This window comes from Hippopotamus amphibius, chromosome 14, assembly GCF_030028045.1.
Source record: "Hippopotamus amphibius kiboko isolate mHipAmp2 chromosome 14, mHipAmp2.hap2, whole genome shotgun sequence".
Taxonomy (NCBI): domain Eukaryota; kingdom Metazoa; phylum Chordata; class Mammalia; order Artiodactyla; family Hippopotamidae; genus Hippopotamus; species Hippopotamus amphibius.
In genome coordinates, this window is record NC_080199.1 from 27418789 (window position 1) to 27431486 (window position 12698).

Genomic DNA, 12698 nt, shown 5'->3' on the forward strand with positions numbered 1-12698 from the left:
GAGACCTGAAACCATAAAAGTCCTAGAAGAAAACAGGCAGTAAGCTCCTTGACTTCAGTCTTGGTGATGATGTTTTGGATTTGACACCAAAAGCAAAGGCAACAAAAGTAGAAATAAACAAGTGGGAATACATCAAACTAAAAAGTCTCTGCACAGCAACAGAAACCAACAACATGAAAAAGCCTATGAAATAGGAGAATATATTTGCAAATCATGTATCCAATAAGGTATTAATATTCAAAATATATAAAGAACACAACTAAATGGCAAAAAACACAAACAATCCAATTAAAAAATGGGCAGAGGATCTAAGTAGACATTTTTCCAAAGAAGATATACAGATGGCCAACAGGTACATGAAAACATGCTCAACATCACTAACAATAGGGAAATGCAAATCAAAACCATAATGTTATGAACTCACACCTGTTAGAATGGCTATTATCAATAAGTGAAGAAATAACAAGTGTTGGCAAAGATGAGATAAGGAAACCCTTGTTCACTGTTGATGGGAATGTTAATTGGAGCAGCCATTACACAAAACAGTATGAAGGTTCCTCAAAAAATTAAAAATAGAATTACCATATGATCCCACAATTCTATTACATCTGGCTATTAATCTGAAGGAAACAAAATCACTAACTCAAAAAGATATTTGCACTCTCATGTTCATTGTAGCATTATTTACAATAGTCAAGACATGGCAGCAACCCAAGTGTTCACTGATGGACAAATGGACAAAGAAAACGTGTTGTATAAATACACAATGAAATATTGTTGTCATGAAAAAAAAAGAAATCTTGCCATGTGTGACAACTTGGATGAATCTTGAGGGCATTAAGCTAAGTGAAATGTCAGTCAGATAAAACAAATATCACATGATCCCAATTATATTTGAAATATAAAAGCAACAAATAAATAAACAAATTCACTGACACAAAGAACAGACTGCTGGTTACCACAGGCTTGGAGTGGCAGTGGGCAAAGGGGCTGAAGGTGATCAAAAGTTACAAAATTTCAGTTACAAAATAAATAAGTCATAGGGATGTAATGTACAGCATAGTGACTGTAGTTAATAGTACTGTATTATATAATTAAAAGTTACTAAGAGAGTAGATCTTAAAACTTCTTATCACAAGAAAAAAAATTTGTAACTACATATGGTGATGGATATTAACTAGGCTTATTTTGGTGATCATTTTGCAATATATACAAATATTGAGTCACTATATTGTACATCTGAAACCAATATAATGTTGCATGTCAACCATATCTCAGTAAAAAAATTTTAAGTAAATGTTAATAGATTTGAATATGTCAAAGTTTAAACTTTATTAGACAGAGTATACAATAAATAAAGAAAAAATAACATGCATGAAAATTATTCACAACACGGATTAGCCCTCAGGATATTAAAAAAGAAAAAGTAATCTAATTGCCCATGTCAAAAGGTAACAGTGGCTTAGCCTGTGATGCTTGCATTGAAGATAGAGTGATCAAATTTGGGATATACCTTCTTTATCTTTCAACTCTTCAGTTTATGTTGTTTTTGCCATATCTCATGAAAAATGAGGATACTCTAGATAGCAACACCACAGGTGGGACTAATCATGGCTTTTGTCAATCAGAAATACACTAATAAACACATTCTTTTTGGTCTATGTTCAAACCAGAGGATGTTATATACCTTTACACAAATTCAAGAGAAAACTCCCCTTCATGACTCTGCTATAGCATTCCAAGAGCAATAAAGTTTCTTTCAGGAAAGGGACACCTCAGGAAATAGCTCTGAAATTTTTATCATATTTACCAGTTGAGAAAGTATATCACGTGCATCTTATTTATATCAACCGATGCTGTAATACAGGCTACATATTATTATCATCACACTACTACTAGGGAAAGTGACAGCAAGACATTATTTATAGGTCATTTAACTTCTTAGCATAACTCTAAGTAATATTGAGGATTACGTTTTTTTTTAAAAATGGTCCTTATCTTCTAGGGAGATCACTGCTAATACCATCAATAGCAGTTTAAATGCATTTCAGGGGTATTGAATAACTCAGAAAGGCTTCTTAGATAATCAGTTAAATAATAAATTGATCTAGGCCAAGGTTAGAAAGATGGAAATTGAGAAACAAGAAGGGTTTCCAGCAAGAGTAATAACTCAAGCAAAAGTCCTGAGGTGTGAGATTGTAGTGTATATCCTATGAATGGAGAAATCAGTATAATGATCAAAAAAAAGTGATAGAGCTGAAGATGCTTAATTGTAAATAATATGCTGAAAGTCTTTCTTCAAATGTCTGGAGTATAATTGGAAGTTTTTGAACAGCAGCTTACCAAGGTCAGATTTATAATTTAGTAAGATCATTATGGTAAATAAGGTGTAAATTTGATTGGAATAACAAAAAGCTAGATATTAGAAAAGAAATAGGAGATTTATAATAATTCAGGCAAAACATGAGAACCTAAAGACAGACATTGGCACTGGGGACTTGAAGGTGATAAATGATGCTAAAAGGAATTACAGAGTCAGAAAGATAGGATTTCCTGAATGACTGGCAAGAGAGGATAAAAGGAAGGGCATTGTGATTACAGTGGGATTGAGGGAAAAAAGTAGAAGAGGAAGTCAAATATGCAATTGGTGGGGAAAGGATTTTAGGAGATTATGAGGATTTTAGGTTGTATTTGTGTTAAACAAAAGGCCATGGAGGTCCTGATTACAAAAGAAACACAATTTGCATTATGAGTAAAGTCATTTTGGCTGGCCTATGTTTACACTGAAAGATAACAGTAAAAGCAGAGAGATATAGGAGGTATTGTGGTAATTCAGGTGAGAGACAATAGTGGCTAAGATCAGGGGGGTTGCAGTATAGAGGATAAAAAGTGGTTGGAGTCAAGATACTGTTTAAATGTAGAGGCAGTCTTTCATGAAGGATTTGACATAAAGAGGAGAATTAAAGATTACTCCAAAGGTCTTCATCTGAACAACTTGAGAGAGAGAATTACCCACAATGTACTGCAATGGGAAAATCTGATAGTGGAACAAAGCATTACAGTTTGAGGCATGTCAGATTTAAAACGCTTATTAGATAGTCAAGTGGAGATCTCCCGTAGGCAATTACATATAGAAGTATAAAGTAAATAGAACATTTTTTGATTGAAATATAAATAGGCATTATCGACAATTTTAAAATTATGAGATGGGGGAATTCTCTGGCGGTCAAGGCTCCAGAGCTTCCACTGCAGGGGCATGGGATCAATCCCTCATCAGGGACCTAAGATCCCACAAGCTGTGTGGTGCAGCCAAATAAGTAAATAAATAAATAAAATTATGAGATGCAATGAGATCAAGACAGTCAAAATACATGGAAAGGAGAACCATGGACAGAAATTTGGGACAGAGTGGACAAAACATCCAAAGAGATTAAAAGGGAGCAGCTAATGAGGCAGAAGGAAAACTAAGAAAGTACAGTATCTTGGAAGTCAAGTAAATGAAGTAGGTTAGAGGGAGAAGAGAGGTGAACTGTCAAGTGAGATGAGAAGTAATCGCTGATCACTGAAGTTAGCAACAGAGAAGTCATTGCTGACCTTGATGAGAGAGCAAAGTGGCTTGATAGTTAGGGAGAAAGGTACCTGATAGAGTTTGGTGTAACAGGAAACTGGAAAGCAGCTGGGAGAATTAAAAAAAAAAAAAAAAAAAAAAAAAAAACTATTTAAGGAGTTTTGCAGTAAAGAGTAGCAAAGAACTGGAATATTGTTTGTTGGGTTACTTGGCATCCAGAAAAGTTTTTGTTTGTTTTCCAGTTGTTTGTTCTCCCCTCTAAAGAAGGAGAGGCTTTACAAAATCACTGATAGGACTTTGTAAGCAAGGATTAGAGAAAGTCTCCATTAGCTTCAACAAATCTAAAAGTACAAGAATTGCATGAATCAGAGGACACTTCTGTTAATGATTTGATCTGTGTGAAGCACTAAGGTGCCTGATGGACAGGAGGACCCCCACACAAAGTTGCTAGCAAAACCTAGCTTTAGCCTTCTACCTCAAAGCCACTGCTGCCTCCACTGTCTCAGGAGCAACAATGGTTTTCTGTTCAATTCCCTCTTCCAAATCATGTAAGTAGCCTTTGTTATCAGATTCTAAACAGAAATTCTACCTGAAAAGATTCCAGGAAATGTACATTCAAGACTTACAAACTTTATGATGTAAGAGAGACTATCTAAAGAAGAAAATAGTATAGTCACTGATTCCTTTGAATATTAACCCACATAGGGGCAATAACAGAAATGCCAACACTTCTTGTGCTAAGTAAAAATTTGCGTTTTTAGAAATTTGCATTTTTAGATAAAATTTGCAATTTTATTATACAGATGAGAAAAATCCCAACCTTTACTACATGGGAAAGTAGCAAAGTAAGTAAAGGTTCAACTAAGAAAAAAATTCGAACTATTAGAAAAGTAAAATATGGTATGATTTTTTTCATTATTACAATCTTATTTCAGCTTAGGTTCTTAAATCTACCTTGAAGTCTGAATTGACTATTGTGATGTCTTAGACTGTGGAACCCTTAGTGATATCCATTTCTTAATTCTAGGATTATGTTCTTCTAAAATTTAACAGATAATATTTCAATTTAACATATTACATAATTTTTATTTTGGTCAAGTTGTTTGCTTTGTCAGGAAAGATATAAATGTGACCACAGAAAAATTACAAATGTAGGCTTTTAGGCATATAATGAAAATGTATTTCTGTTTAGATATAAGCACAATATGTGTCATTTTCCAAGCAAATATCTGAATATAGGTAGAGTATAAAATATTTTTTATTAGAGATATAAGGTATATTATTTCTTATTGTTCCTCATGTTTTTTTCCCATGTGTCTTTTCCTACTCTCTTTCTTCATTTTTTTTTACAGAGTTTGACCATTTTCATTCTCTCCATATTTATTCTTCTCTTTCTTCTCATGTCATATTTATATTACACAGTCTAACTACATTATAGTTTTTATTTCAAATATTTTTTAGAAAAGCTGACTCTTCTATTTTATTCCTCATGATGTTACATGGTTAAAAGCAGAGGTTTATATTAAACAAAAACAGTATTTGCTAGCTGACAATTTTTCTAAGTTCCTTGTATTACCTGGTAGTGGTTAATTAAATTAATTTGTATTAGACTTATGTAATTCAAGATTATATACTGCAGAGTAATATATGATCCAGAGTAATTATTGAAATAAAAGAAAATATAGAACCAAAATTAATTGAGGGAGATGGAATACAAATAATTCACAATATTTAGTTGCTCTATCATCTTGAAGAAATTATAAGTACGTAAATAAGTAAATAAAGAAATACTGAAGAAATTATCACCAGCATACCTGTACTACAAATACATTCTAAAGTAAATTTTTGAGGCTGAAGTGAAATCACATCGGGTCACAACTTGGATGTATAGGAACAAATGAAGAACAAAGGCTGTTGTGTACATGTAGATAAATATAAAGGGCTACATATAATTTTCTTTTATTAATTTCTATTTTAAAATTTAGGCCTATGGGTTTACAATTATGGAAAAAATAATGTATATGCTAAGCAGCACTTCAGAGAGGTAAAAGGAAATACATGATTGTGAATTTTCCATATATTACTAATATAATTTAATATTAATTCTAAGTAAGTTGTAAGTTAACAATGAATTATTTTAATCTCCAGAGAAACTACTAAAAGACATTATAAAGAGACATAGATAGAAATCTAATAAATAAATTAAAATTGAATATTAACAATACTTGTTATCATACATTCATACATGTAGGCAGTAAAAGAGAAATCAAGAAACCAAAAGCAGATGGGGACCAAAAAAAAAAAAAAAAAACCCCAAGACAGCAGACCCTAAAACAACCATACCAATAAATACTTTATTTACATGGATTAATCTCCCTAATAAAAAGGCAGAAATTGTTAGACTGCCTAAGAAAAGACTCAACTTTACGCTGCCTACAAGAAATGAACTTAAAATATATTGACACAAACAGATAAAAATAATAAGTTGTAAAAGGTATATCATGCCTGGGAAACATAAGCGTGAAAGTTTGGCTGTAATGCTAAAGGACCAAAACACAAAACAAACTAAAACAAACATTTAATGCAAATATGGCACTCACTGATGATAAATGATTAACATATTAGGAAGTTATAATAATTATAAATGTACTTGTGTTTAATATCAGAGATTTAAAATATATTGGGTGAATACTGATGCTGCAAATAGAGATACAGAAAAGTCTAAATCATAGTCAGTGACATTAACTTCTCCCTCTTAGTAACTGATACAGCAACGAGACAGTTTCAGTGTGGACACAGAAAATCTAAACGATACTATCAATCACCTTACCTAATTGACATTTATGGAACACCAAACCCCCAAACCGCAGACTTTCCACATTTATATTGTTTTCAAGCACACATGGCACAAGCACTAGGACAGAATCTATGCCAGTCATGAAAGAAGTCTCAGTATATTAAAGAATATACTGCCGGAAAGAGCTCCAATCATAAAAAAAAATTTAGACATCAACAAAACAAAACATTTAGAGAAAGACCTGCATTCTGATTTCTAAAAAAATTGTGTCAAAGAAAAATATCAAAAATAGTTTGAACAATGATAATAAAAACAATGCATATCAAATTACTAAGGGTTACAAAATCAGTGCTTAGATGAAATTTCAGTGTTCACATTAGATATTCATATTCTTTTAAACTTAAAGAAAAGTTTAAAAATCATTGATCTATTTCCCCAGAACATGAAGCTAGAAAGAACATGAGAAGTAAATCAATCAGAGTAGACAGTAGAAATAAGAAAATAAAATGTAGACACTAGTCAAATAAGACAAATCTGCTGCTTGGAAAGGTAGGGAGAAGGATAATTTTTTTCAAAAAAAGCCAGAGAAAATAAGCATTAAAAACATCGAGAATGAAAGATGAGATCCAACTGCACTTTTGATAAGAAATGGATAATAAGATTGAAGACAGAACAAAATAAAAGCCTCCATTTGCAATAACTTTAAAAAGAAGTTCAGAATAAATTTAATGAAAAATGTGCAGAACCAGAATGCTAAAATCTACAAAACACTGCCAAGGAAATTTAAAGAAGATCTCTAATAAATGGAGGAATACAGGTTGAAGGATTTACATTACCTAATTTTAATACTTACTATAAAGCAATGTTAAATAAGAGTATTGACAAAAGAGTAGACATTAAAATCAATAGAACACAGTAATAGAACACATTAAGTAGACTGTTGGTTTGAAGTCTGGGAAGCTTCCCAGGTGAAATATGAAACTGATCCCTGTATTGGGGACAGGGAGAAAACAAAGAGGCAGGCTACTCCAGATTGGTAGGTGACAGTTTTAATAAGCAAGGGAACTTACATACAAGGTTTGTCTTGGGAGGCCAGAAAATGAGTCAATCTCTCCACCAGCCTCCCAGAATAGTAATAGTTTACACAGGGGCCTTAATTGGGTTCAGTCACATATACCAACCAGATAGTCTCAACAAACCACTACTCTCCCAAGGCTGCTTCCTTGAAAACAGCTTCCACTGTGGGAACAGTGGGCAGAAGGTGCATTCCAAGGACAGGGTAGAGGTTGACGTGCTTCTAATTGCCCAGGTCTAGCTTCTGGGTCAACTGTTGGTCACATTCTCTCCATGACCTTCCCTAACATTGACCCAAACTTAAATGGCCAATTGGTTTTAATAACAACTGCCAAGATTAACCAATGGAGAAAAATAATACGCTTTTCAGTAAATGATGCTGGAACAACTGAATATTCATATATACTTTTCTACTTCATATAATACACAGCAATGAACTCAAAATGGAACAGAAATGAAACAGCTGAAACCACAAAACTTCTACAAGAAAAGAAACAAAAAACTTTTGGGCATTTAGTGAGGCTACACTTTCTGAAATACACATACACATACAAAAATTAACTGTATAGAATAATTAAAAATAAAAAATTTTGCAAAAATGCAGTTTTGAAATATGCAGTTAAAAAAACAAAAAGGCAATCCCAAGACAGTAAGAAAATATTTGCAAATTGTATATATAACTATAGAATATATTTTTAAAATACTGTGATATTTCAATAATAACACAATTTTTAATCCAATAAAAATTAGTAACAACTTCAAACAGACATTTCACAAAAGAAGTTATAGAAATAGCCACTGAGTACATGGAAAGATGAGCAAGATGACTCTTCATCAGGAAACTGCAAATGAAAACAACAGAGATACAATTATACAGATATTAGCATGTTAAAATTTGATAACAGAGACTAATAATATCAAATGTTTGTGACAATGTGGAGGAATTTCAATTTTCATGGTGGAAGTAGGTGGAAATGCTATATGGTCTATCTTTGACACTTTGAAAAACAGTTTTAATGTTTATTACAATAACAAATATTACACAAACATATAATAAACATGTTTGCCATATAATCAGAAATCTACAAATAGGGACTTCCCTGGTGGCACAGTGGTTAAGAATACACCTGCCAATGCAGGGGACATGGGTTCAAGCCCTGGTCCGGGAAGATCCCACATACCACGGAGCAACTAAGCCCGTGGGCCACAACTACTGAACCTGCATGCCACAACTATTGAAGCCTGCATGCCTAGAGCCCATGCTCCACAAGAAGAGAAGCCACCACAATATGAAGCCCACACACTGCAACGAAGAGTAGCCCCCAATCGCCGCAACTAGAGAAAGCCCATGTGCAGCAATGAACACCCAACACAGCCAGTAAATAAATAAATAAATACAAAAAAAAGAAATCTACACATAGATATTTTCCCTAAAGAAATGAAAACATGTTTATACACATACATGCAAATTTCCATACCAGTAATAGTCATAATAGTGAAAATCAGAAATATCATAAATCTCCATCAATTTATAAGTGAATGAAAATGTCCATATCATGGAATAATATTTAGCAATGAAAGAATCCAATGCCTATCAACATAATATCAATAATTCTCAAAAACCATAAGTTAGGGGAAGTAATCATACCCCAAATACTATATTCTATATGATTCCATTTTTACAAATTTCCAGAAAAGGCAAACTTTTAGTTAAAGAAAATTTAAATGGTGTCCTGGAGCCAGGGTCAGGGAGGAGTACTGAACATAAATTTCATATAAATTGAATATAAATTTTTGGAGATGTTTGGAATGTCCTATGCCTTGATTATGGGGTATTCACTGTATAAAATTCCAAAACTCATTGAACTGTACACTTAAAGGGGTGAATAAGTTGCACATAAAGCTGGTGTAATGGATTGGAAAATGAACAAATATTATGAACCACCTTGTGGTAACTAATTTGAAAATTTAAATGAAATAGAGAAATTCCTTATGAGAAATACATTATAACTTACACAAAATAAATAGCAACTTGGATTTGAATTATATTTTAAAGACATTGAATTTGTAATTAAAACTTTCCTGTAATGGAGATTCCAACTACAGATAGCTTCAATGATAAATTCTATGTATACATACATTACATATGTTTTTTATCCAGTCATTCCATCTCTTGGCTATGGTGAATAATGCTGCAATAAACACATGGGGCAATTATTTCTTCAAGATCCTATTTTCAATTCTTTCAGTTGTATAACCAGAAGTAGACTTGCTGGATCATATAGTAATTCTATTTTTAATTTTTAAAGGAATCTTAATATTGTTTTCCACAGCAGCTTCACCATTTTACATTTTCACCAACAGTGCACAAAGGTCCAATTTATCTATATCTTTGCCAACACTTATTTTCTGTTTTCATTTCTTTTATTACAGTGGTCATCCTAATGGTTATGAGGTGATATCATGCTGTAGTTTTGCCACATTTGCATTTCTGCAATGATTAGTAATGTTGGACATATTTTCAGATGAATCTTGGCTATCTGTATATCTTCTCTGAAGAAATGTTGATTTTGTCCTTTGCCCATTTTTAAATTAGGTTATTTGTGTCTTGATTTTTGAGTTGTAAAAGTTTCATATGTATAAGCATATGAAAAGATGCTCCACATCACGTCATCAGGGAAATGCAAATCTGGAACACTGACAACAACAAATGCTGGTGAGGATGTGAAGCAACTAGAACTCTCATTTATTGCTAGTGGGGATGTAAAATAGTACAGACACCTTGGAAAACAACTCATCAGTTACTTACAAAACAAATATACTCTTACCATAGATCCAGCAAGCTTGCTCCTTATTATTTAACCAAAGGAACTGAAAAATTACGTACATACAAAATCCTTCACATGGTTGCTTACAGCAGCTTTATTCATAATGGTCAAAACTTGGAGACAACCAAGATGGGCTTTAGTAGGTGAATGAGTAAATAAACTATGGTATATCCATACAATGGAATAGGATTCAGTTCACAAAGAAATGAACTATCATGCTTTGAAAAGACCATGAGGAGCCTTAACTGCATACTACTAAGTACAAGAAGCCCATCTGAAAAGGCTGTGTACTATACAATTCCAACTATATAACATTCTGGAAAAGGCAAAAGTATGGAGAAAATACAAAGATCAGCGGGTGCTGGGTAGGGGCAGAGCAAAGATGAATAGATGAAGCACAGAGGATTTGGAGGGCAGTGAAACTACTGTGTATGATACTATAATGATGAATAATGTCATTATACATTTGTCTAAATCCATAGACTATACAACACCAAAAGTGAGCCCTAATGTAAACTATGAACTTGGGGTATTACAATATATTAATGTAGGGTCATCAGTTTAAAAAATGTACCACTTTTGTGGGTGGTGTTAATAATGGATTATACATGAGTGGGGGCAGGTTATGGGCAATGTTAGTACCCTCTTCTTAATTTTTCTGTGAACTTAAAACTGTTTTTAAAAAAGTCCTTTAAAAAAAGCAAGGAAAAACAACAAAAAACAAAAACATAAGCAAAAACAAAAGACACTTTATACAGAGAAGAAATAATAGGTGAAAATAAATATTGCAGAAAGGAATGATAGGCAGATATAAACCCTGGAAAGCTGGTGCTGCTTATAACAATACAAGACAAAATAGACTTTTGCTCAGGAACAGTTATTAGTGATAAAGGGAAAATTCAATAATAAAAGGTAACTCTACCAGGAAGATATAGCAATTCTAGATAGGTGCACACAAAATAGTAGATTCACAAAATATATAAAGCAAAAATTGAAAGATATAAAAGGAGAAATAAACATCTATAATCAGATTTAAAAACTGAATAAGAATACAGAAGATTTGAACAATACAATTAGAAAACTTAATCTAAATGATATGTATAAAAGCACACAAAATAAATATTTACCACAGTCAAGCATAAACTGGAGCAAAATCAAGTCAAAACAACTTCACAAGTTTGAAATCATACAGTTTTCTTTTCCCCGAGTGAGGTTAAACTATAAAGAGATAAGAAAAAAGTTACTGGATATTCCACTATGTTTTGTCTTTTTTTTTTTTTAATTTTATTTATTTATTTATTATTTTTTTGGGGGTACACCAAGTTCAATCGTCTGTTTTTATATACATATCCCCGTATTCCCTGCCTTCCTTGACTCCCCCCCCCTCGAGTCCCCCCCACCCTCCCAGCCCCAGTCCTCTAAGGCATCTTCCATCCTCGAGTTGGACTCCCTTTGTTATACAACAACTTCCCACTGGCTATCTATTTTACAGTTGGTAGTATATATATGTCTGTGCTACTCTCTCGCTTCGTCTCAGCTTCCCCTTCACCCCCCTCCCCCTCCCAAACCTCAAGTTCTCCAGTCCATTCTCTGTATCTGCATCCTTGTTCTTGTCACTGAGTTCATCAGTACCATTTTTAGATTCCGTATATGTGAGTTAGCATACAATATTTGTCTTTCTCTTTCTGACTTACATCATTCTGTATGACAGACTCTAGGTCTATCCACCTCATTACATATAACTCCATCTCATCCCTTTGTATAGCTGAGTAATATTCCATTGTATATATATGCCACATCTTCTGTATCCATTCATCTGTTGATGGGCATTTAGGTTGCTTCCATGTCCTGGCTATTGTAAATAGTGCTGCAATAAACATGATGGTACATGTTTCTTCTTGGATTATGGTTTTCTTTGGGTATATGCCCAGCAGTGGGATTACTGGATCATATGGTAGTTCTATTTGTAGTTTTTTAAGGAACCTCCAAATTGTTTTCCATAGTGGCTGTACCAACTTACAGTCCCACCAACAGTGCAGGAGAGTTCCCTTTTCTCCACACCCTCTCCAACATTTGTTGTTTCCAGACTTTGTGATGATGGCCATTCTGATTGGTGTGAGGTGATACCTCATTGTGGCTTTGACTTGCATTTCTCTGATGATGAGTGATGTTGAGCATCTTTTCATGTGTTTGTTGGCCATCTGTATGTCTTCTTTGGAGAAATGTCTATTTAGGTCTTCTGCCCATTTGTGGATTGGGTTATTTGCTTTTTTTGGTATTAAGCTTCATGAGCTGCTTGTATATTTTGGAGGTTAATCCTTTGTCCGTTGTTTCATAGGCAAGTATTTTTTCCCATTCTGAGGGTTGCCTTCTAGTCTTGTTTATGGTTTCTTTCGCTGTGCAAAAGCTTTTAAGTTTCATGAGGTCCCAT